General features: G+C 54.5%; 1 protein-coding gene and 1 non-coding gene across 4 annotated transcripts in view; one reads left to right on the top strand and one right to left on the bottom strand.

Annotated features, from left to right (window-relative positions):
• The window catches only part of AGAP1 (ArfGAP with GTPase domain, ankyrin repeat and PH domain 1), a 577,143-nt gene that overhangs the window by 42,514 nt on the left and 510,301 nt on the right, over positions 1 to 24,328 (top strand). The window lies entirely within an intron of this gene.
• LOC133041809 (U6 spliceosomal RNA) lies at positions 10,759 to 10,863 on the bottom strand. The gene has a single exon (XR_009689376.1). It is a non-coding gene; the product is annotated as a U6 spliceosomal RNA (small nuclear RNA).

The raw sequence follows: 24,328 nt of genomic DNA on the forward strand, positions 1-24,328 counted from the left end.
TTTCAGGATCCGTGCGGTCTCCATGATGAGTAGTTTAGTTTTCATGTTGAACCTACTTTTTTGTTTCTTTAATCTCGAGAGGCACATGGCATTTTTAGTTTCACAACCAAGGATGGAACCTGTGTTCACTTGCAGTGGACCACCAGGGAAGTCCGGACCTACTCCTGTAAGTTTCCTCTCCAATCTCTCTGTTCCCCCATCAGATGGGAGGGGGGACACTGAGGTGTGAGGGCGGTCCTGGAGGTGCCACCTGTGGGACAGAGGTCACTGAGTCTTCCTTCCACAAGTCACTTGTTTCTGAGAAGAGAAGCTTCAAGATGTTTCAGTGCAAAACACTTTCCAGTGGGGTCTGCGCGGGGAGTTAGTGCTGGGTGCCCTGGGGAGGTGCGAGGGTGCATGTGAAGGAGTCATCGAGGCAGCCAGGGAAATGTAGGTTTCTGTTCCATGAGGGTGCTGAGTATAAAACATTAAGTTCAGTTGCTCAGTCATGTCCTAGTCTTTGCTAGGACCCCATGGACTGCAGCACAGGCCTCCCTGTCCATCACCAACTTCTGGAGCTTGCTCAAACTCATGTGCATTGAGTTGGTGATGCCATCCAACCATCTCATCCTCTGTTGTCCCCTTCTCCTACCTTCAATCTTTAGCAGCATCAGGGTCTTTTCAGATGAGTCAGCTCTTCACATCAGGTGGCCAAAGTATTGGAGTTTCAGCTTCAGCATCAGTCCTCCCAATGAATATTCAGGACTGATTTCAAGGCCTTGCAACTTCCCTGGTGGTCCAGTGGTTAAGACTTCGCCTTCCAATGTATGGGATGTGGGTTTGATTCCTGGTCGGGGAGCTACAAAAAACCAAAACGTCAAACAGAAGCAATATTGTAATCAATTCAATGAAGACTTTCAAAAGGGTCCACATAAAAACAAAATGTTAAAAAATGAAGGCCTTTCTGTCTGGGCCAAGGAAGCCCCTGGTACCTGCGCCTGGAGCTCCACCTTGGTCCCCCCGTGGTCTTGAGTCTGGCCCAGTGGACAGTGGACGCCAGGCCTGCCCCAAGAGCCAACGCATCCTGCTTCCTCCCTCGGGGTCCCTGGAGGACAGGCGGGCAGGGGACAAACAGACACGGTGGGGACACTTCCCATTGTCCTCCCTTTCAACCCTTTTCTCTGTCCTTGTTGAGGAGAGCGCGTCGTTTTTAGTTAATAAGATGAAAAAGGACAAAGCCTGGTTATCAGAAAAGCATCAGAAATGATGCTTTTAAAGACTCCGGAAAGCCTCTGCTTACCTCCTGGGTGTGCCCTCTCTGGAGCGAGGAGGCTGGAGAAAAACTCTACAGGACCTCTCTGTGTCTGAGAGCAGAGTGCGCAAAGCTTTGCAGAGGAGACTGTGACGGTGGGATGCAAGGACAGGTGGATGTGGCATGTTCTCCGAAGGTAGCGTGCTCATCCGGTTCTAGCCTTGCAGTGAGGGCAGCATAACAAGTGAGGAGGAGGCACTCAGCTTCATGGAGAAAGAAAGGATTTTCAATATTTGGGGGCATGGAATAAAGAAGTGTGGATTTGAAGGGATGTTTGTAGCCATCATTTCCCCGGCATGGTTCCCCAAATGGTCATTCAGTTGCTTGAGCAAGGTCTAGATAGACCTAAATTTGAAGAGAATTTTTTTTTTTCTTGATAAAATAATACTTGCTCACAAATGGAGGGGGAAAGGAGTATGGATAGCAAAGTAATTATGATCAATATTCTTTGTACTATTCAAGAAATGTTCTCATCTTACGTAGGCATTGATCTCTTGCTTTGAAACAGCAAAACGTGTTTGCTTTATCGGACATATGACTGTTGGACACAGTCCTGCAGCAGGACGTGTGGATCTGCCTCACACAGACCCTCGTGAAGATTGTGTGTGTGTGTGTGTGTGTGTGTCCGTAACTTCAGTCGTTTCCGACTCTGTGCAACCCCGTGGACTGTAGCCCGCCAGGCTCCTCTGTCCCTGGGATTCTCCAGGCAAGAATACTGGAGAGGGTTGCCATGCCCTCCTCCAGGGGATCTTCCCCACCCGGGGATCGAACCCGCCTCTCCTGGGTCTCCTGCAGTGCAGGCAGAGTCTTTACTGCTGGCCACTTACACGTCTTTCACCTGGGTGTGCTTCCCGGACTCGCTCTTCCTGCCTGTGCGTGGTTTCAGTTACTGAGTCGGTTACTGAAAGTGAAATCTGCTCTCATTTTGAGTGCCGTGCAGAATGCCCGCGAAGAGTTAGGCAGCGAGGCTGCCACTGCGTTCTGTCCTCCTCTTTCTAACGGCTGCACCATTTGTCTCTGCTGGCCCTCAGTGTCCATCTGACATTTTTAGAAAGTGGATAAGGGCCCAGATTGTGAATGATCCCTTTGTTCCAGGAGTGAAGTTGATACTCTTTGTGGAAGCAGGGTTACTGCTCTTTGGGCTGGAACTGTTTGTGTATTTCTCACTTTCATTTATTGCAACGAATCTCCTGAGTTGGGGACCCAGGGAGCAAAGTGCAGTTCAAAGAGTGGGTTCCTGTGGGCCCGTTGCCAGAAGCCAGAGGTGTCAGGTGTTGGAAGCCGGAGAGCAGAAACCCACCCTGAGCACAGGGGCCAGGGCGGGGGCTGGAGCCTCGACCTTGGCTTCAGGGAGCCTCTCCTTGTCTGCACACAGGAGAGTGGAAGTGAATTCTGAGATGAAAAGGAAGCAATCAATGGACTTTGTTTCCTCTTGTGGTTTCAGGCAGCACTTTTTCTATTAGATCAAAAGAGCCCATCAGTTCCCAGCCTCCATCACCGAAAAATAAAAATCTCATTTTCTTTCTGATAAATACCTGTTCACTGTTTAAAAAAAAAAAAAAAGGCCAGGAAAAAAATTCCATAAATCCTCATCACCCATCAGATACTAATACATGAGTTTGATGTGTCTGTAAAAGTGCTTATAAACTTATATGTTTTGCATGCAGATGATCTTAAAAAGAAAGTTGAATTTCTTTGAGGCTTTTTAAAAAAATGGTTTGCCACATTTCCTTTATGTAAACAAAAATTCTTGGGCTTCCTAGGTGGCTCAGTGGTAAAGAATCTGCCTGCCAATGCAGATGAGTTCAATCCCTGAGTTGGGAAGATCCCCTGAGGAGGGCGTGATAACCCACTCCAGTCTTCTTGCGTGGAGAAGCCCATGGACAGAGGAACCTGGCGGGCTACAGTCCACGGGGTCAGAGGAGTCAGAAAGACTTAGAGATGAAACAACAACCACCACCTGTATAAATTTTTCGTTGCTGTTGTTTCGTCTTTGTTTTTACTGGACCTTTGAGGCTGCGTTGTAGACACCCTGACGTTGCAGCATCGGATTCTGCCGCTTGTACCTCCTCGGTACCCACTGATCGTGGGACACTGACCAGGCCTCCTGTGCCGGCCTTCCTCACAAGCCCTGCCTGCCCGCCGAGCTCCCCAGCAGCTCCGGAGTCTCTGCATTTTTATTTTCACCCGTGTGAACTGAACTCCTGGAACAGGAGGGTCCAGTGCAGCTGAGAGTCTGTCCTTTCTCAGGACTTGGGGATGATCTGATCGAGTGCATCCTGTATACCCATTTGCTGGCTTTTCTTCAGGACCAAGGGGGCAAGTCAAGGCACTGTCCTTCCCTGGGCAATGTGGCCCCACCCCACTGTGATGGGCTAGCTGAATCCCCTTCTCCAGCCAGCACCCCCTTCCATCATCCCCACCCCCACCCCACCCCCGCCCCCGGAAGTGGATAGGCTGGGCTCTGAGGAGGAGGGCTGGCTGTGGCTCCAGCTAAAGGAGCTCAGTGTCACTGGCAGTTTCTGGGAGGGGAAGGGAGCTGGGGGGGAGGTGCTGAAACATCAGTAGTAAGTACCTCCCAGTTACAGTGTAGCCGGTCTTCAGGAAGCAAGGTATCCGCTTCATTGCTATTAAGTTTCCACTCCTGCAGAGCATGCACAATGGGAGACTGTTAAATCCAAGTCTGGGACTCTGGTTGACATTCCTAACGCTCACTGTGCCTGGGGAAGAATTCTTAGCTTTGCGTCTTCACCGGGAGACTGTCAGAGCATCTAGGTGAGAGGTTGGAGGGAGCTTGCCACTGGACTGGGGCTGCCTGGAGTGTTTCGGAACCTGCTGCTCTGACCCGAACGCTGGCGGGCTGAGATGCAACCATACCCTGGGGCAGGAAGCCTTCTCAGCGGGGTGGGGGGGGGGAGGTGTAGATAGACTCAGAGGGCACCAGCACCTTCTCCCACGGATGTGATGTGGCTTCCTCCTTGGTGGGGTCAGACAGTGCGGTTTGAGGTTCTGTTTCTGAACAGACTGAGCCAGAGAAGACGGTGATCGGGACTTCCCTGGTGGGCCAGTGGTTAAGACGCCGAGCTGCCAATGCAGGGGGCTCGGGTTCAATCCCTGGTCAGGCAGCTAACATCCCACACAGCCACACAGTGCAGCCAAAAAAAAAAGTGATCCTATTTTCCGCACCGTTTTCTAGCAGTTTCTGGATCACTTTTCAGTAGGGTGAGGGCTCCTGGGAAGAGCAGGAAGTCGGCAGCCTTGAGGCTCTTTGGCTCCTTAGTTCCTCACAGGACTACAGAATAATCGGAGCTGTGACCCCGCCGTGAGCTCGGGTCTTACGCGTGTGCAGGAGCCGTGGCCGCTCTGAGCCCTGATGTCCCGGCAGGTCTGCTTTGGGGCGTCGGGGGGTGGCGTGTGTCCTCTGAACGCATGGACTTGGGGGTCACAGCATGCATCTGAGATGACATCCGGCCCAGGGCCTGGCAGGCTTTTTTCCAACAGTGCCCGCGTGTTCTGCCCCCGCCCCTGGCACCACTGGGGCCTGAGTGCTTCGGACCATACCCTGTTCTCAGGTCCTGGCTTTTCTCTCTCCCCCCATTCAAGGAAGTGTTTGAATACAGAGTGACCTGGGTGGGACATTTTCTTTTTAAAAATAATTCTACTTACTTTTAATTTGGCCGTGCTGGGCTTCATTGCTGTGAGGGCTTTTCTCTGGTTGTGGGGTGCAGGGACAGCTCTCTAGCTGGGGTGCACGGGGCTTCTCCTTGTGGGGGCTTCTCTTTCTAAGGAGCACAGGGTCTAGGCTCGCAAGTTTTAGTAGTTGTGGTTCCTGGGCTCTGGGACAGAGGCTCAGACGTTGTGGCTCATGGGTATAATTGCTTCACGGCACGTGGGATCTTCCTGGACCGGGGATTGAACTCATGTCTCCCGAGTTAGCAGGTGGATACTTTACCACTGAGCTACCAGGGAAGCCCCCCCCCCCCCCCCCCGGATGGGACATTTTTTATAAGGCTGACCTTGAAGGTGAAGTGAAGTGAAAGTCACTCAGTCGTGTCCGACTCTTTGCGACTCCATGGACTATACAGTCCAGGGAATTCTCCAGGCCAGGATACTGCAGTGGGTAGCCTTTCCCTTCTCCAGGGGATCTTCCCAACCCAGGGATCAAACCCAGGTCTCCCGCATTGCAGGCGGGTTCTTCACCAGCTGGGCCACAAGGGAAGCCCTTGAAGGTGAACAGATGCTTAACGAACACATGCGTGGCCATCTCGGTGAGGATGATTGAGGACTCAGATGTGGGTTACACTGGTTTCAGGAACTTGATGGAGATGAGTGGCAGAGGTCCCCATCAGTGGTCCATCAGGTGTTCGGGCAGGACAGAGTGGAGCCAGCAGAGACACAGAGGGTGCTGTTCACCTCTGTGAAAGCCTCACACCCCCCAGGATCACTTACAAGGTCCCGAGTTCTGCACCGATTGACTCCCCCGCTCTAGATGGGTCTGTGGTTAGCTTCTTTTGTGTGTGTATGTGTGTTTAGTTTCTATTATAGGTAAGTTTTCCAAAGAGGTATGCTCTTTGGGTGATCACTGGCCTTCCTGGGGTAGAAATAGGATTCTTTCCACAGTCAGTGGGGCTGGAAGTAGGCTTCGTGAAAGTCAGGCTCTCAAAGGGTGGGAGCTGAGCTCTTGAGCCCCCTTCCCCATAAGTTACAGCAAAGTAACCCAGATGTGTGTGGGGCTGTTGCCTGCCGCCCCCAGGGAGGGCCTGTGTGTTCCTGGCCTGTTGGAGGTGCAGAGGTCTGTTGGACACACACCCTCCCCGCCCCCCCATAGTTGTCAGACTTGAATTTCTAGTTGATTAACCAGGAAAATCTGCCTTCCTGCTGGAATGTTGACTCTGGAGAACCTTCTGTGTCAGGTTTCAGAATTGCTTTTGTTTCCTTCTGGTTGGGACTGGTCCAGGGTCACATTACCAAATCTTCTGAGTGGTCCTGGAATCTGGGGTTAGAGGTTTTCAGTAGTTATAAAATTTCAGCTTGAGTTAAAACATATTCTGATGAGATGAGCAGTCATTTCAACATGCGGATATAAATATCTTCAACAGCCTATGTAGTAGAATTACACTGTTTACTCAGCCTCCTCTCTCTCATCCTGGTTATTGCCATTTTGTTCTTTCGATGATCCACTGTCGGGGAAAAATGAGATACTGTGTTCTCAGTGAGGCTGACACTCCCGAATGCCCCATCTAGCTTCAAAGGGCTTGTTAATAATAGTGCCGGGGGTTAAAATCATTATGACCCTCATTTCCTTGTCCTGTCGAAAATAGTGTAAGTGTTCCAGACTGCTGTTGGTGAAACCCAGCTTCACGCACCTGTGCAGCAGAGCATGAGCATTTTGCTTTTGGAAGAACAGGATGATTATTCAAAGACTCTGGGTTTCCTGGAAACCACACATTCATCCTAACTACAGTCCTTTCGGGCCAGGGTGTGAAACCTTAAAGTGTTAGTCACCCGGTCATGTCTGACTCTTTGCGACCCCATGGGCTGGAGCCCACTAGGCTCCAGGCACAAACACTGGTATGGGTTGCCATTCCCTTCACTAGAGAGTCTTCCCAACCCAGGGATCGAACCCAGGTCTCCCGCATTGCAGGTGGATCCCTTACCATCTCTGCCACCAGGGAAACCTTAGTGTGAGGTTTGTTTGGAGGAAATTCGAGACTGAGCTGAAACCTATCTGGGTCTCTTCCAACTGCTGCTGATGAAGCAGGGGAAGAGGTGGGTGGAGTTTTTTGCTTCTAACGTGTGGTCACACTCAGTATCTCCTGAAGCCATTTACTTCCTGGAGATGTCGGGTGTTTGCTGTGGGGAGGCGGGAGGCCATGTCACTAGGGTTAGTTATAGCTCTCCTGTGGATTCTCCTTGTGGGAATCAACACCTAGCAGCTCCAGCACACCTCGAGGGAGCTGCCCCGACGGCCCAGCTTTCTGTCTCCTGCAGTTCAGTCCAGTCCAGTCGTTCAGTTGTGTCCAACTCTTTGCGACCCCATGGACTGCAGCACACCAGGCCTCCCTGTCCATCACCAACTCCCAGAGCTTACTTAAACGCATGTCCATTGAGTCGGTGATGCCATCCTACCATCTCATCATCTGCTTTCCCCTTCTCCTCCTGCCTTCAACCTTTCCCAGCATCAGGATCTTTTCCAGTGAGTTAGTTCTTTGCAGCAGGTGGCCAAAGTATTGGAGCTTCAGCATCAGACCTTTCAGTGAATATTCAGGACTGATCTCTTTCAGGATGGACTGGTTGGATCTCCTTGCAGTGCAAGGGACTCTCAAGAGTCTTCTCCAACCCCACAGTTCAAAAGCATCAATTCTTTGACTCTCAGCTTTCTTTATGGTCCAGCTCTCACATCCATACATGACCACTGGAAAAACTGTAGCCTTGCTTGATGGACAGAGACAGCTGCTTTAATTCCGGCCCCATAGGATGTTGCTTTGTGATGGACAGGCTGGACTCTGTTCTGGCTCTGCTGGTTCTCACAGTGCCAGGGTCCAGAAGCACCTTTTGTGCATGTTCTTATCTGCCAGAGCACCAAGTGTCAATCAGTGCTTGCTGAGTGCTTGTTGGATACAGAGCGTGAGCGAGGTTGGGGCTTCAGGCCAAGTGGGGCAGGCAGGGCCCAGAAGGGGACACCCCCCCACCCCCGACCCTGGGGGACAGGGTGGGCCACAGATGGCCGGCATGCACTAGCTGGCAGAGCAAGGTCCATGCTTCTTCCTTAAACAGCCCAAGATGGGGACTTCCCTGCTGGTCCAGTGGGTAAGACTCTGTGCTCCCAATGGAGGGAGCCCAGGTTCAATCCCTGGTTGGGGAACTAGATTCTGCATAAGAGTTTGCATACCCCACCTAAGGATCCCGTGTGCAGCAGCTGAGACCCAGTGCAGTCAAATAAATTAAACAAAGCAGGCCAGGCTGCTTGTAATCCCTTTATACCATGCATTCTCAGTGGCAGAGAAAATTGGCTCTTGGGAGGAGGAAAAGAAATCCTAGATATGACAATGGTCGTGGTGTGCCAAAGGATGTAAACAGATGTATCTCTGCTGTTCAGGTTTCATGACGGAGAGTGATTAGGGGGGAAAAAAATGAAACAGTTTTTTAGGACAGAAAATAGTGAAACAAAAGTGACAGATTCCAAAACAAAGGCCAGAAGTGGAGTTTAAGCATTTGGATGGTAATTTGAAGTAGAGGATTTATTTGGCAAATGCGGAAGTATGTTTAGCAACATGGAACTGTTTTCATGCAAAGTTAAAAGCACATTGTATTTCCTTCCCGACCACTTGCCCAGTCCCCATCTCTTTGAGAGAGATAAGCGTCATTTAAGTTATTTCATCTGGTTGATGATTGTCATTGATAACTTTATTGCTACTTCTGTCTTGGGTATTCCTTTAGAAGAGGTGTATGGATTCATTACACATTGTAATGTCTTATCTGTAGAGTATAAGATAAAGTCAAGCATGTGTGTGCTGACGCTTTTTAAGTTGACCTGTCTATACTTAGAAATGTCTCTTAATAGTAAGCTTCCCTGGTGACTCAGATAGTAAAAGAATCCACCTGCAATGTAGGAGACTCGTGTTCAATCCCTGGGTCGGGAAGATCCCCTGGAGAAGGAAATAGCAACCCACTCCAGTATTCTTGCCTGGAGAATCCATGGACAGAGGAGCCTGGCGGGCTGCTGTCCATGGGGTCGCAGAGAGTCGGATGTAACTGGGTGGCTCTCACTCAGTAATGAGACATGGATTGAGAAGCACGCTTCCTCTGTCACATGAGATGTTCACCTCCAGGGGTCCGCCCTGCTTGAAGGTCAGCCTCTCCACCCCCAGGGTTGTGGCTGGACCCTCCTCATTCTTCAGGATGCGGCCCAGCTTTGCCTCGGGTGGGGAGCCAGCCGTTCTCCGCGCTGAGCTGTAAGGGTCTGTCTGTGAGGAGGGGTCAGGGGGCAGAATTTCAGGGACACGGGAACAGCTGTCACCAAGGCAGGCCGGACCAATCAGGCAGCTCCATTGGATTTTTGTCTTGAGTGTGAATGTCGCTCATTGGAGCCTAGAGTGGAACTGAGGGGCGCGCATGGCTGAGTGCCCTGCAGACCTCTGCCACCTGCAGTGGGGTCAGCCTTACTTCTTCTGGGTCTTGATTTTCAGAAACAGCAGGGATAAGAAAAGTGGAGGTTGTGGTCTGGAAGTAGCCTGGTTGTAGATTAGCCAGGTTGAACTCCTGGTGGTTCCTGGCATCCCACCAAGAGGAGGACTTTCTGTTTTCAGAACCATGCCTGCCATCAGCGCATCTGTCATGGATCTCTGTCGACAAACAGGGCTGGGGTCCTTCCAAGATGCCACCGGTTCCCAGCAAAGATGGAGGTTACTTTGCAGCTGATGGTGATGGGGTGGGAGCTGGGGGTGGGTGGGTGTTGGAGGTGATGGGGGGGGTCTCTGAGGGCTGCTGGCGATGGCTTGTCTGATCTCACCAGCAGTCCTTGAGTCCAGCACACACGGGTGCCCTCCTGTGAACCAGAACAAGGGACTGCTGGTCTGGAACCTCGTGTGCTTCACTGTGCCTCGAGTGATCGTTAGCTCTGTGGTCTTCAGTTTCTCCTGTGACAGAATTGAGAAGATTTTATTTAGATGCTGCCGTGAATCTTTTTTTATGTCAACAGTTCTTGCCATTTATTTTGAAATGCTTTATATATATGTGTGTGTGTGTATGTATGTGTGTATGTGTGTGTGTGTGTATGTGTATGTATGTGTGTGTGTGTGTGTGTGTGTGTGTGTATGTCTTCCCTGGTGGCTCAGACAATAAAGCTTCTACCTACGATGCTGGAGTTGGGTTCAATCCCCTGGGTTGGGAAGATCCCCTGGAGAAGGAAATTGCAACCCACTCCAGTATTATTGCCTGCAGAATCAGAAGGACGGAGGAGCCTGGTGGGCTACAATCCATGGGGTCTCAAAGAGCTGGACACAACTGAGCGACTTCTCTTTTCTCCATATTAAATTGGAGGATAATTGCTTTACAATGTTGTGTTGGTTGCTGCCGTATAACAACGTGCATCAGCCATAATTGTATATATATATCCCCTCGTTCTTGAGCCTCCCTGCCCCTCCAGTCCCACCCCTCTGGGTCATCAGAGAGCACCAGGCTGGGCTCCCTGTGTTATATAGCAACTTCCCACTAGCTATCTGTTTAACACTTGATAGTGTAGGTGATTTAGAAATACCGCTCATGCATGTCTGACTGTTTGCGACCCCACGGACTATACAGTCCATGGAATTCTCCAGGCCAGAATACTGGAGTGTGGGTATCGCCTTTCCCTTCTCCCTGGGTCGGATTTTCTCGACCCAGGGGTCAAACCCAGGTCTCCTGCATTGCACGCAGATTCTTTATCAGCTGAGCCACAAGGGAATCCCGGTAGTGTATATATGGAAAAAAATAGGGAACGCTTCACGAACTTACGTGCCGTCCTTGCACAGGGGCGGCGCTCATCTTCTGCGTATCTTCGCGGTTTTACTTCTGCGCTGCCGGAGCGAGCACTGCTGTGAGCCTGGAAGCAGGTGAGAGAAGGTTAAGGGGAGGCAAGCAGCTGGTGGAAGCAGGCCGCTGCAGTGCACGCCGCCTGGCCCGGGTGGGCCTGCTGTTACCCAGAAGGCCGTGCAGAGGGGAACCACGTGGGCAGAGAGAGACACTTGCCAGTGTAAAGAGGACACGGCTGTTGAGGATGGTGCATAGGGAGGTGCTCTCTGCTGCCCGTCAGAGCAGGGATGCAGAGGCGGCAGTGGACTTGGAGGGGGGCCCTGTGTCATCACCCCCGGGATGCCACGTGGTACCCGCCCTGCTGAAGTTACATGCTTTCTCTTGTGGTTCAGAGGCCTTAAGAAATCTTTCAGCAAACCTTTGCCCTCGTGTCTTATCTGCCATTCGCTTTCCAACTGCTGAGCGAAGCTCCAGGCTGCCGTATCGGCTTTTCTAACGACTTTTCAAATTCCCTTGGCTCCTCCTGGTCCAGCTTCTGTGAACATCACTTTACTGCTCAGAACATCTATAACATAGTGAGAGAAAAGAGCTACATTCTTCCAGTACTTTGCAGTGGACATGAGTTTGAGCAGACTCCAGGAGATGGTGAAGGACTGGGAAGCCTGGCGTGCTGCCTCCCATGAGGTCGCAAAGAGTCAGACACAACTGAACGGCTGAACGGTAACAACCCTAGGGAAACTACACGGAGATGAATGAAACCTCAAAGCATGTGAAGCCACGCTTCCATCCTGGCACAGGCCAAACCAGCGGGGGCCGTGAAATCCATCAACACAAAGGTTAGCGAAGCCGAGGCGAGCACATCGGATGGAAGTGGGGGGTGGACCCTCAGTGTTCCAGGCTGCTTCGTCCCCGTGGCCTCCCTTCGTGAGATTCACGCATCTCTCCCGCACCCCCGCCAGCCTTGCAGACTCACCCCAGGGCTTGTGTGCAGTGATGGCGTGGTGAGCATGCATCTCGTGTGCAGTGTGGAAAGGAGTGTGTCTCTCCCAGGACACTCAGTGCCCCACGATGTCAGCCTCCCAGGCGACTGCATCCTAGCCTGTCGGGGAGCCTTATCTTACCTTGTCCCTGTGAGAGGCTGGGCCTGCGAGGTTGGGGTGACTGTGGGAGTTGTGGGGGGCAGGCAGGCACTTGGTGTCTGTGCATCGAAAGGAAGAGGGCCCGGGCAATCCCGGCAGGCAGCGGCTTTGTGAAAATGCGTGTGGGGTGTGACGGGTGCAGTGGGGGTCTGAGAGCCAGGCCTCTGGAGGAGGGCCTTCGGATGCTGGTTCTGCCTGGATGTCGCAGGAAACAGTCACGTCCATTCTCAAGCAAGAAGGCGAAACAGCGCTTGCTCTGCGGGCCCTGTTAGCTCCAGAGTGAGGTCCAGTGCTTCGGGCCCTGAGTGCTCAGCTGATGGGCTGCCGTGTGCCCTCCAGGGGCGGTGGCACCCTGACCCGGTCTCCGGGGGATCTGCCCCCGACCGTGTCCATCTCTGTGTTCCGGTGTGGGATCCAAGTGCTGAGATCAATGCTCTGAAAGACGGTGCTCCTGGCCTCATTTTTCTCCTCCTTGTTTCACCCTCTTGAATCTTTCACCTCCCCCCAACTTACTTTCCTGGTGGCTCAGAGTCTGCCTGCAGTGCGGAAGACCGTGGTTCAATCCCTGGGTCAGGAGGATCCCCTGGGGAAGGAAATGGCAACCCACTCCAGTATTCTTGCCTGGAGAATCCCACGGATGGAGGAGCCTGGCACGCTACAGTCCATGGGGCTGCAAAGAGTTGGACGTGACTAAGTGACCTCACTTCTTCTTCTTTAACTTACTTCCAGAAACACTCGTGCGTAAAGGCCCACAGCCCCTCACCTGGATTCGGGAAATCTAAGAAATCCAAAAGCCCGCCTGGGTTCTTTCTGGGTCCGTGCACCTGAAGGCACTTTGCAGTTGACCATGGAATCATCCACGTGTTTGATTAGGGTGTGGGTAGTCTGTAGCGTATCGATATTTCCGAGCATCCATGTGGGTGTTTTAGGAGTGCCAGTTTCGGTGTGTATCAGAGAACCATTTAAACCAGGGGTCCCCAACCTCTAGGCCGAGCACTTTTACCTCCTGTCAGGTTACCGGTGGCATTAGACTAGATACAAAGCGCACAAGAAATGTCATGCCCATGTATCATCCTGAAACCACCTCCTCCCACCGCACCCCCCCCCCCCCGGGGGTTTGTGGAAAAATTGTCTCCCGCAGAACCAGCCTCTCTGGTGCCACTAAGGTTGGGAACCGCTGCGTTGAATCACTCAGAATTGTTCATTCAAGACGCAAGGCCGGACACGTGAGTGATCGGAAGACAGCGCCCACCCCCCGCCGGGAGCATGTCACAAACGCAGGATGAGTGCCCGAGCTGTAATTGCGTTTGGATCCCCACGGGACGCCTGGACACGTTAACAGTTTGGGAGTCTCTGGTCAGCCCTCTAATCCGTCAGCCATCTGTTCTCTGTGAGGAGCAGGCCGGGAGGGGGACCAGGGCAGCGCTGCTGGGCCCTCTGGCCCTGGTACAGTCCCCCCAAAGGTGTCATGGCCCCTGTGCCAGCCGGCACGGCGGGGCACCGCCCAGGGAGGCACGGTGGCCCAGGAGTGGGCAGCTCCTCCCGCCCGGCCTGGGGTCTCATCACAGGGATCCCTGAGCGCTCGGAGCTGCCGCCGGCAAAGAGGGCCGGTCACCCTCCCAGGGTCCCGGCTGGTCTCCTCACGGGAGCCTGTGTGCAGAGGGACCCAGTCACCAGCTGCCACAGGCCCGTGACGGGTTCCGGTGTCAGAAGGTCACCTTGATCCCGTGGTGACGGCACCCCTGCCTCTTGTTCCCCAGCTTTCAGCTCACCTGGTGCGGGCGGGGCTGGCCCGGGATGTCCCCATGGCCGCTTCGGTGGCCCCTACCTGTCACGCAGGGAGAGGGGGAGCTGTCTGAGTGAGTGGGGGATGGGAGCGTCCAGGTGGGGGGCCAGGAGGGGCCCTGGGTTCTCCCTGGGGCCTGCAGCTCAGGTGTGCGGGCCCCTGTGAGGGAGGAGCCGGGGGGGTGGTCAGCCCTCCGCCCCGTGAACTTGGCTGCCTCTTCGGTGGGCCCCGCTGTTTAACATGAGGACTGTCCTTGTATCAGTATTTGTCCTCAGGAGGCTGGGTGGGTCTCAGGGAGGGCTGGTGAGACTGGCGCACATCCCGTCCGGGCCAGAGTGCTGGGCAGGGTGGCCGCTGGGACCGCAGGCCCTAAGGACACCGAGGTCGGTGCCCGGGGTGCTGCAGGCGGGCGGCTCTCGGGCACTCGGGGGCCTGCGCCTGCAGTCTCCTCTGGGGCGCTTTCCCCGCCTTCCCCTTGCCAGCTCTTTGTAAAACGGAAGCCCTCTGGGCTCCCCCCAGCCATTCTTCCCACAGAACTCAGCTCCTCGGGGCGGGCAGAGTGGCTCCTCGGTTCATGGTCCAGCCCTTCCTTCACCCCCAGTGCCAGCGTGATGCCCCCCAAGAGCTGTCAGCAATGCTAGTTCTCGGCCTCCCTGTCCCCGACCCGCGGACCCGGGAAATGCCGTGGGCTCCCGTCTGGCGGTGCAGGCGGGTGTCTGCCTCGGTGGCGCTGACGGTCCGCGGGACTTGCATCGAAGCATCTTCTTTTGTCCCCCTGAGAGGCGGGCGCTGCAGACACCATGCCCGGGGCAGCGGGAGCCTCCGTTCTTCCTGTGGCTTACCCATGAGCGCACGCTCTGGTGATGGAACAGTGTTTATCAGGAGCCAATCAATGCCAGAGCAGAGAGGCAGCGGCTTAGTGGGACCCGACTTGGCAGCCGATGCTTGGTCCCTGGGGGAGGGCACAGGGCGGCGGCGTCACCTGAGACCCACCCCCCGCACAGGTGGGACCACCCGGGAAAGGTAGCCGAGGGCACAGGAGGGGAGGGGGCATGATCTGACCCCCACCCCCCGCACAGGTGGGACCACCCGGGAAAGGTGGCCCTGTCTGTGTCTCGCTCTTCGGAGCTGTACTCGGCTCCCTTCTGCCCCCTTCGTCTTCCGGGAGGGGGTTTCCAGGCCTCTGTGTCTCCAGAGTGGATTCTGAGCAGGTGGGGAGAGAGGAGCTAGACAGAGTCTCGGGCTCCTTGATGAGAACACTTGAATCCTCTTTCTTTCCCAGACGTGTTCTTGGCAGGCACATGCTGAGGGTTTGTGAGGGGGGCACCTTTAGAGACTCAAGAAGGACAAGCCGGGGGTTTTCTCTGGGATGTAGAGAGGGGCTCACTTCTGACCTTCCCTTGACTGGCAGGTCTGGGAGGTGAAGCGGGGGGTCCTGTGTGCAGGACAGTGGAGAGCTGTGTGCTGGCATTTCAGGGATGCTGACCTGAGTGACCGGGGAGGAGCCTGATGGAGCAAGAGCCTGGGGACGGGAGGGTGCTTATGTCAAGCCGCCCCAAACTGTTTTGCAAAGACGCAGAAAGTTCACAGGGTGCCCTGAAGAACTCTCGTGCGGAGTTAAGGTGCAGACGGTTTGGATCCAGGCCCTGCCACCCCCTTGGGCAGGACTTGGGAGAAGCGTTCAACTGATGACTTGGAGCATCGTCTCAATGGCAGTCGAATCTCCTCTCCGCCACATTCATCGTCGGGGTCTGCTCAGATCCACTTCCAATTCTGCACAGGGCTGGCGTTGAAAATAACAGTTATTGCAGGGAAGGGAGAAAGAAGTCAGCGCCGAGAAATTCTATCAAGGGAACGTTCTTTAAGTGGAAATAGTGTCGGAAACCAGGTTTGGGACAGTTCCCTGGTGAGCTTACAGCGCGAGTGGGATTTCACGGCGTGTTAAACGCCGGCTGGTGGTGGAGGCGGGAAGCCCGCTGGAGTCGCACGGTCAGGGAGAACCGTTGGCTGTTTGGAGAAAGTCCAGAACCCCAGGGGCTGGATGTTCCGGGAAGGGGGGCAGTTTCTTCCATCTGCCCTTCACCCAGAATGTCAGGAGAGCAGCGCCCACACATTGGGCTGCGGGGAGGAGGTGGTGGGCAGGTGGACACACCTGTCGGAGGTCTGCAGCCAGGTGTGGCTGAGGCATCCAGAGCTGCAGTGGGTGCAGAGAGGGTCGAACCCAGAGGGCGGAGGCAGGGAGGGCGGAGGCAGGGGCGACGAGGAGGGGACACACACACACACACACACACACACACACACACAGTGGGTGTCGACGAGGAGGGGGGACACACACACACACACACACACACACACACACACACACAGTGGGTGTCGAGGAGGGGACACACACACACACACAGACACAGTGGGTGTCGACGAGGAGGGGACACACACACACACAGTGGGTGTTGACGAGGAGGGGGGACACACACACACACACACACACACAGTGGGTGTCGACGAGGAGGGGACACACACACACACAGTGGGTGTCGACGAGGAGGGGGGACACACACACACACACACACACACAGTGGGTGTCGAGGAGGGGACACACACACACACACACACACACACACACACAGTGGGTGTACGGGTGGGAGTGTGATGACCTTCTAGTTGTGCCTTGGTTTCCTTTTCTCTGCAAGGAGCACTCACGCCTCTGTTGCGTTGTTGTTGTTCAGTCCTGTCTCTTTCTGACCCCAGGGACTGCAGTGCTCCAGGCTTCTCTGCCCTTCATTACCTCCTGGAGTTTGCTCAGACTCATGTCCATTGAATCAGTGATGCTCGAACCATCTCATCCTCCGTTGCCCCCTTCTCCTCCTGCCCTCCATCTTTCGCAGCGTCAGGGTCTTCTCCCAAGGAGTTGTTGTTCAGATTCGTTAAGGAGAGCAGCTTCCGGGACGCGGGCCCACGGTTAATATCAGTAAGTGGCTGCTGCTACTGAGACCTTGTCACTGTCGTCCTCGAGGGCAGGTCGAGTCTTGGCGTTTCGGCTCATCTCCCTGCTGGCTGGTTGGCCACTGGTGGCCGCGAGTCTGCATGCTAAGTGGTACCTGGTTCCTGAGACTTGAGTTAACCGCGTCCGTCTGGAGCCTCAGTGAGGCCATGGGTTGGGCTCCCACATGGCAGGGCTTGGGGTCTGGAGTGAGCAGAGGGCAGGGACTCCAGCCCTGGGGGAGAGGGACCACCCAGGGCATCTGTCGGCGTGTGAGGCCCTCCTGATTGGTGCTCCTTGCAGTAGAAGTCATATTTCCACCCTTCGAAAGTGGCTTCACTGAGCTTTGACTGACGCATGAAAGAACCTCTGCTTAGGGACCCCCAGAGCCGCTGTCTCCTCCGCCTCCGTCCCAGCTGATGGCGCCCCTGAGCTGCGATCCGCTCCTCCGGATTCCGTTCCTGGGTGCACAAAGGCTTCATCTCCTTCCAGCCAGAAGTCCAGGGAAGCTTCTTAGTACCGTGGCATCTGGGTGGGAGGCCTGCAGAAGGGCTCTGGGGAGCGTGATCTTCAGGAATAGAAAGGTTTATTGTAGGCAGGCTTTGGGGACGAGGAGCTTGGGAGTCTGTGAGGCAGCGCGTTAATTGGCAGGTCACTGGGAGCCGTCGTCTCGAGCAGCTCGTTTTAATTAGCCTGCTCTGCCGGGTGGAGTTCGTGCCATTGCAGCAGCAGAGCGCGTGGCCCCGCTTCGCCAACCTCGTGGTCGACTTGGGTTTCCTCGGTGGCAAGTTTGCAGCGGGTGGGGCTCTGGGTTGCCAGTCCCTGGCTGGGAGCGGGCCAGCATCTCCCGGGCACCCAGGCAGCGCTCGGAGCTTCCCTGGCTTGACAGGGATCGAGGTCCCGGCCACCCTTCTGGCCCTGTAGTCAGAAGCCTTGCTGCCCCCGGGGGCCCCCCTGCTGCCAGCCTCTCAGGGCACCAACAGGGCGCCCTGCCCCCCAGCTCTGACTGGGGAGGAAAAGAGCCTTCCATCCACACACCTGTGGGTGAGAGGCCCTCCTGAGAGCCTTGGGCCTGTTTGGAAATATATTTTTGCACTTGTCAAACAAACTTTCCCTCTAGCCCATAAAACTATAGAGAGAGGTGTGGGGAGGTGGTTTTCCGGGGTGGTGGTGAGCAGTTGGTTCCCAGTGTCCCAGAACCCGGGGCAGCCCTGGAGGGGATGGAGGGGCCCTGGTGCCCCCAGGCAGAGCTGCAGCGGCTTGGCGGGTCTGCTCTTCCGGCTGGATCGTCTTCCCAGGAATCCAGGTTATGGAGGGAAGCGTGACTTCTCAGAGGGGCCAGAGGTCTGCCTGCTCTGTGACGCCCCTCCTGTAGCCGTGCCATCCCTCTGTCTCACGGAGAGCTTGGGGTCCTGCCCTCTGGGCCGTGTGGCCAGCAGGGTGGGTCTGCCCAGCTGAGACCCTGAGGAGGGGGCTCCCGGGCCACTCGTGCCCATCCCGTTGTCCTCTGTGTCAAGTCGGTGAATGGAGCCTGGCCCCAGTGCAGTGCCCGATGCCCGGCTGCGGGCCCAGGGGGCCATGCTCACCCGACTCGCAGATGCCCTGCGCCTCCCAGGAGGGCGTACGCGTGTCTGGGTGTGCAGGCCCCGGGTGGACAGCAGGGAGAGCTGGCTGGGTGTTCCCCGCTGGGCCAGCCCTTGTGTCTTTCCATCAGGTTGCTTTGGGCGAGGCGGGAGGATGTCGCCCGGAAGCACAGGTGTGACCCCCCCCCCCCCCCCCCCCGCCCCCGCCTTTGACCTTGGCCGCCTGCTCTGAGGTTCACACCTGAGCGGAGGCCGGAGATGCGGAGAACAGGCCTGGGGGTTGTGGCCCGTTTCTGAGTATCTGAGGTTTAAAAAGCTCCATGGTAAGGAGGCTGGATCAGAGGCTGGCCGGTGGCCGCCGTAGGAGATTGGATGGAGCTCTGGGGCACCTACTCTGCCATGTGCGGCCAGGCGAGGCCCCTTAGATTGGAAAGCAAGCCCCCCAGCTCCTGGCTGACCTTGAGTGTGTCTGCGGGCTGGGTGGGGTCTGCTCCCTGGAGGAGCCTCGGGGGAGAACCATGCCGGGTGGTTCTCAGGGAGGAGAGGGGGGCTGCTGAGATGCTGAGTGTGTGCACGGTCGCCTCCGGCTGACCAGCAGAGGTGGCCCGGGCTCCTTGGAGCTGCGCCCTGGGGAGCTTGGGGGGTCACAACTCCCTCTGCCCACACTGCCCACCAGCCCTGCTTCAGGAACAGGCCTGGGACCCCTCAGGTCCCTTTGTCCTTGACCCACCCCCATCTTCTAGGGCTCGGCCACTGCTCCAGTGGCCACAGACAGGAGGACCCATCCCACGGCTCTAGCCAGGCTTGTCCCAGCGGCCCACACCTAGGCCATCTGGGGTGCAGCAATGCTTGGGGGCAGCTCCTGGCCCCTTGTCCTCCTGTGGGAATCTGGGGGTGCCTAGGCCCACAGGGGTGTCAGGAGAGAGACCACAGTTGCCCTCACCCTCACCCTTTAAGCGCTCAGACTGGCCGGGATGTCAGGACCTGTGAGAGACCCCCGGCTGGGCGGGGAGGGTGTCTGGGGGCTCCATCCTCTGTCTGTCCCCTGCTCTACAGGTGCACGTTGGAGTAAACTTGTGAAAGTCACCCAGTTGTGTCCTACTCTTTGCGACCCCATGGGCTATACAGTCTATGGAATTCTCCAGGCCAGAATACTGCATGGATAGCTTTTCCCTGCTCCAGGGGATCTTCCTAACCCAGGGATCAAACTCGGGTCTCCCGCATTACAGGCGGATTCTTTACCAGCTGAGCCACCAGGGAAGCCTGGAGTAAAGTCATACGTGTACTTAATCCAAACCAATGTGTGTTAATCTTCCCAGCTGCTTTAGCAAGTGCGGGAAGCTACATTTAACTTTTTTCTCTACCAAGCCATGAGGTCAGGAGTGTAGGATCATTTTGGTTGTGTGTTGAGCCTAGTGAGGGGGGTGCAGTGTCGGTGTGCACTTACTCTCGGGACTGTGTGTGGACATGTGTTTTGAACACAAGCATGGGTGGTCTTCTGCTTCCTCATGGGCAGAGTGGAAGTCAGGTGTGAACTGAAGACTGGTGTTTTGGAGCTGGGCTGGATCATTTTCCGAGGACACCAGTCTTTAGCAGGTACCGTTGTGGCCCTCTGGCTTTCTGGAGATCAGAGGTGGAAACTCGAGAGGTGGCCCCGGGTTTCCTAGCCGGCAGGGCCCTGGGGGCTATGGTTCGGTCTGGGAAGGCTGCTGGAGCCCGTGGGTCTGTGGCCTTGCCACCCAGGCAGGTCTGCTTCCTGCTGGCATTCAGCACGGAGCCTGGAGGCTGGGTGCTGCTCCGGGGAGGGGAGAGGAGGCTGGGCACCTGGGCCACCCAACCCCTCCCAGGCACGCGCTCCTTCCCCGCGATTCACAAACGTCTTTCCTCTTGGAGGCTGTGTCTCGCGCTGTGTTGCATCTTTAGGGCTGAAAAGGCTTGCTGGGTTCCTGCCCTTGTGAGGACCCGCGCTGTGAGTGTTGCAAACAGCGCAACAAGACGGCAGTGTGGGGCAGAGACTCGGGGTTTTCCTGATTTGGTGAGAGGAATGGAGTCTGAACTCGTTCCAGGGATGCTGGCTTTCTAGAGTTAATGAAACATGGAGAACCAGAGATGATGATGATGGCAGTCAAGTTAATGACGTTTATTGGCCGTTTCTGTGCCAAGAGCTCTTGAGAGCGTAACCTGGAGGAACCCACTTAATCTTCCCACCAGTCCGTAACTAGAGCTGGCCTCCTGGTCTTGTCATGGGTCACAGTGTGGACGGTGGGGCCAGAGCCCACACAGATCCTCTGACCCAGAGCAGGTCCCGCCCGTGTGTCTGGTCCTGTGTGACGGTGACTGTTTAGCTCAGTCGCAGAGGCGTTTTTGATTTGCACTGAGCTATGAGTGACACGTGGGTGCTTCCTGCAGGCCCGACTCGTGTGACGGAGGTTTTGGTCCTGGACGGGTTCGCTCATCTGACAGTACTGGGGTGGGTTTGGCCTGAGAGCGGGGGCTGTGGAAGTAGACGTCCCTGGACCCGGGGCCTGGCGATCAGTGCCTCTGAGCCTCAGGCCCCGTCTGGAAGCGGGAGGGGTACTGGGCACCCGGCCAGGGCCGCTGGTGTGGAGGGGTGAGACCCTCTGCCTGGGAAAGGGTGTCGCTCTGTACTCGGGGGACACGTGGTGAACCTCACATTCCCGGAACTTGTTCAGCTCCTCATGAGGCCTGTGTGTGTCTGTGTGTTTCTGTGTGCATCTTTGCTTGTATGTCTCTGTGTGCGTATGTCTCTAGTGTATGTGTGCACGTGTGCTTGTGTTTCCATGTGTCTCATGTATGCTTGTGTGTCTCCCTTTGTGTGTCTGTCTCAGCTGTGTGAGTGTTCATGCATGATGTGTGTCTCTCTGTGTGTATCTCTGTATTGTGTGTCTGTGTCTCTGTGTGTGTGCACACATGCGTGTATGCTGCTGTGTGTCTGTGTTGTGTGTCTGTTTCTGTGTGTGTGTTCCTCTCTGCTGTGTGTCTCTGTGCTCTATGTCTCTGAGTGTGTGTGTCTGTGTGTGTGTCTCTGTGTGTGTGTCTCTGAGTGTGTGTCTGAGTGTGTGTTTGTGTGTCTGTGTGTGTGTGTGTCTCTGAGTGTGTGTCTCTGAATGTCTGTGTGTGTGTCTCTGAGTGTGTGTCTCTGAGTGTCTCTGCGTGTGCTGCGTGAGTGTGCTGTGTAACCACGTTCTCCTCCTGGGGTGAGGAGTCCCGAGCGTCCGGCCCTTTTGGGCGCAGGTTCCTCGTCTCCCTCATTCTGTTATTTATTCTTTGTTTGGCTCTGTTGCCCTCGCAGCATGTTTCCCCGTACGACATCAGCCACCTGCTTTCCCCCTATTTCGAGCCTCCCCTGCAGCCCCCTTGTCCCCCATGGGCACGTGTCTGCCTGTCCGCGTCTGACCGGCTCTGCCCCGGGGCCTCTGTGTCCCTGCCTGCCGGCACCTTTGATGCACATGATGGACTCTAAGAATAGAGTGTGACCAGGAAAACCACATGTGTTGAAACCTGACCTCCCAAGCCCTGGAAAATATTCAGAGCCCTTCCAGAATGTTCTCCCAGCTCCATCCATGTCCTTTGACTCTGCTTGAACCCAGCGACCCTCCAGTCCTGGCCTCAGGAGCATAAGGGCCCCCGAGAGTGCAGTCCACCCTGCCTCGCCCTGCCGTCCGGGAAGCCTTGTCTGCGTCTGCCGGTGTTACCAGGGATGGGGCCACGTTCCTGACGAGGGAGGCAGCCTCCGAGGGCTTGATTAGAAAGTTGCAGCAACATTCAGCTGCTCTAGTTTATAATACCACTTGTTACACTCTCAGCCACACGGTGCTGTCTGCTGTAATTCCATGAGGAGCCCCGACGTCCTGTGGGGTGGAGTTCAGTATGTGCAGAATTGAGCTTGTGAACGTGTTACTATAGCTTCAGACGGGTCTGTTTATAATTAAGGGGGAGAGTTCATTGTGCATTTCATTGAAGACTAAGTTTAAAATATGTGCCAGCTTAGAATGCACGAGAATAGGATGATGGGGGTGATTTGCGTGTCCTGGGACAGCGAATCGTCCAGGGAGCTGAGCGCCGATGTCGTCTAGGGTCTTGGCGACCTTCTCTCTGGCAGGGGGTGAGGCCTTGCCCACAACAGGCCTCGTGCTGAGCAGGGGCGACTGATGCTGGTGTTGGTGGAAGGTTCTTTCACTGTAAGGAGTGTTCTCGAAAGTTTTAATCCGTTTTTTGTTATGAGAATGGTGTGTGCTCACTGTCGGAGAAACTGCAAGAGATGTTAAAGTTGAAGGACCTCCAGGATCCGAGTTCCCAGAGTAAGTTACTACTGTTACTGCTTGGAGACGCTTCCTGAGGTGTTCTATGCCCACGACATCCGGTATGTTTTCTTAGTTTTAAAAAATAAAAGCTTTATTGAAATGTAATTCACCTACCATGAGATTCATCACTTTAAAGTATAGTCTGCAGTGGGTCTTGCTTTATTTCCAGACTTGTACAACCATCCACCGCTATCTAATTCCAGAATGTTTTTGTCACTCCAGAAGACCTCTGTACCCATTAGCAGATTCTCTCTAATATTGTCTGTGGGTTCTGCTTAATCTGGACATTTCGTGGAATAAGAATCATAGAAGTTGTGGTCTTTTGTGACAGGCTTCTTTCACTTAGCCTGATGCTTTCAAGTTTCATCCCTGTTGTAGCGTGTATCAAAATTTCCTCCCTTTTCACTGATGTATATACACTACTATATATAAAGTAGAGAAGGAATAAGGACCTACTGAATAGCACAGGGAACTCTACTTAATACTCTGTAATGCCCTATATGGGAAGAGAATCTAAAAAAGAGTAGATGAATGACACGTATAACTGTTTGACTTTGCTGCTCAGCAGAAACTAACAACATTGTAGCTCAATTATATTCCAATAAAAAAAAAAAAATAAAAAGAATCTCCTTCCTTTTAAGACTGAATTCATTGCATATGTGGGTGTTGTGTTTTGTTTGTGGACTCATCCATGGGTGGACACTTTTGGTCATTGAGTAAGTCCCTACTGGCTGTATCTGTGATGCGAAGAGCTGACTCCTTTGAAAAGACCCTGATGCTGGGAAAGATTGAGGGCAAGAGGAGAAGGGGATGACAGAGGATGAGATGATTGGATGGCATCACTGACTTGATGGACATGAGTTTGGGTGAACTCCGGGAGTTGGTGATGGACAGGGAGGCCTGGCGTGCTACAGTTCATGGGATCGCAAAGAGTCGGACTCGACTGAGCGACTGAACTGAACTGAGCTCTATCTGGGGGCCAGTTTCTGCACATCCTTGCCAATACTTGCTGTTACCTGTCGTCTTGACAGTGGGTGTGAAACCACAGCTCATGGTGGTTTTGATTTGCATTTCCCTAATGACTGGTGGTGCTGGACACCTTTTCACGTGCTTACTGGCCATTTGCAGATCTTAGGAGGAATGCCCATTCAGATCTCTTGTCCACATTTTAATTGGGTTATTTGTCTTTTTATTGTTGAGTTCTAAGAGTTCTCTGTATATTCTGAATACTGGGCCCTTATCAGACATATGATTTGCAAATATTTTCTCCCGTTTTCACGGTGGTGTTTTTTGACATAGGAAAATTTTGCATGAAGTCTGGTTTGTCTGTTTTTTTTTTTCCTTTGGTCAGGTGGGCTTTGGTGTTAAATTTAAGAAATAACTGCCTAAGACCCTGAATATTTAATTGTGTGTTTCCCTCCAGGAGTTGTATGGGTCTGCCTCCTACCTTTAGGTCTTTGATCTGTCCTGAGTTAATTTTTGTGTATGACGTAAGACAGGGTTGGTTCTTCTCGTTTTGAAAGACAAGTGGAACCGGGTAACTCCTGTTCTGCAGCTTGCCCTTTCTGCCGTCGTGGCGCTTGGACGTCAGCGTGGTGAGTCTCTTTCTGTCTCGCAGGTCCTCCGTGGTCCTGCTGTCTGGCCAGGTGCTGTCACCAATTCACTGGACCCCTGTTCCGTGCCCCCTGGTCTGTTCTCTGTTGCCCCCAGT

This window comes from Dama dama, chromosome 20, assembly GCF_033118175.1.
Source record: "Dama dama isolate Ldn47 chromosome 20, ASM3311817v1, whole genome shotgun sequence".
Taxonomy (NCBI): Eukaryota; Metazoa; Chordata; class Mammalia; order Artiodactyla; family Cervidae; genus Dama; species Dama dama.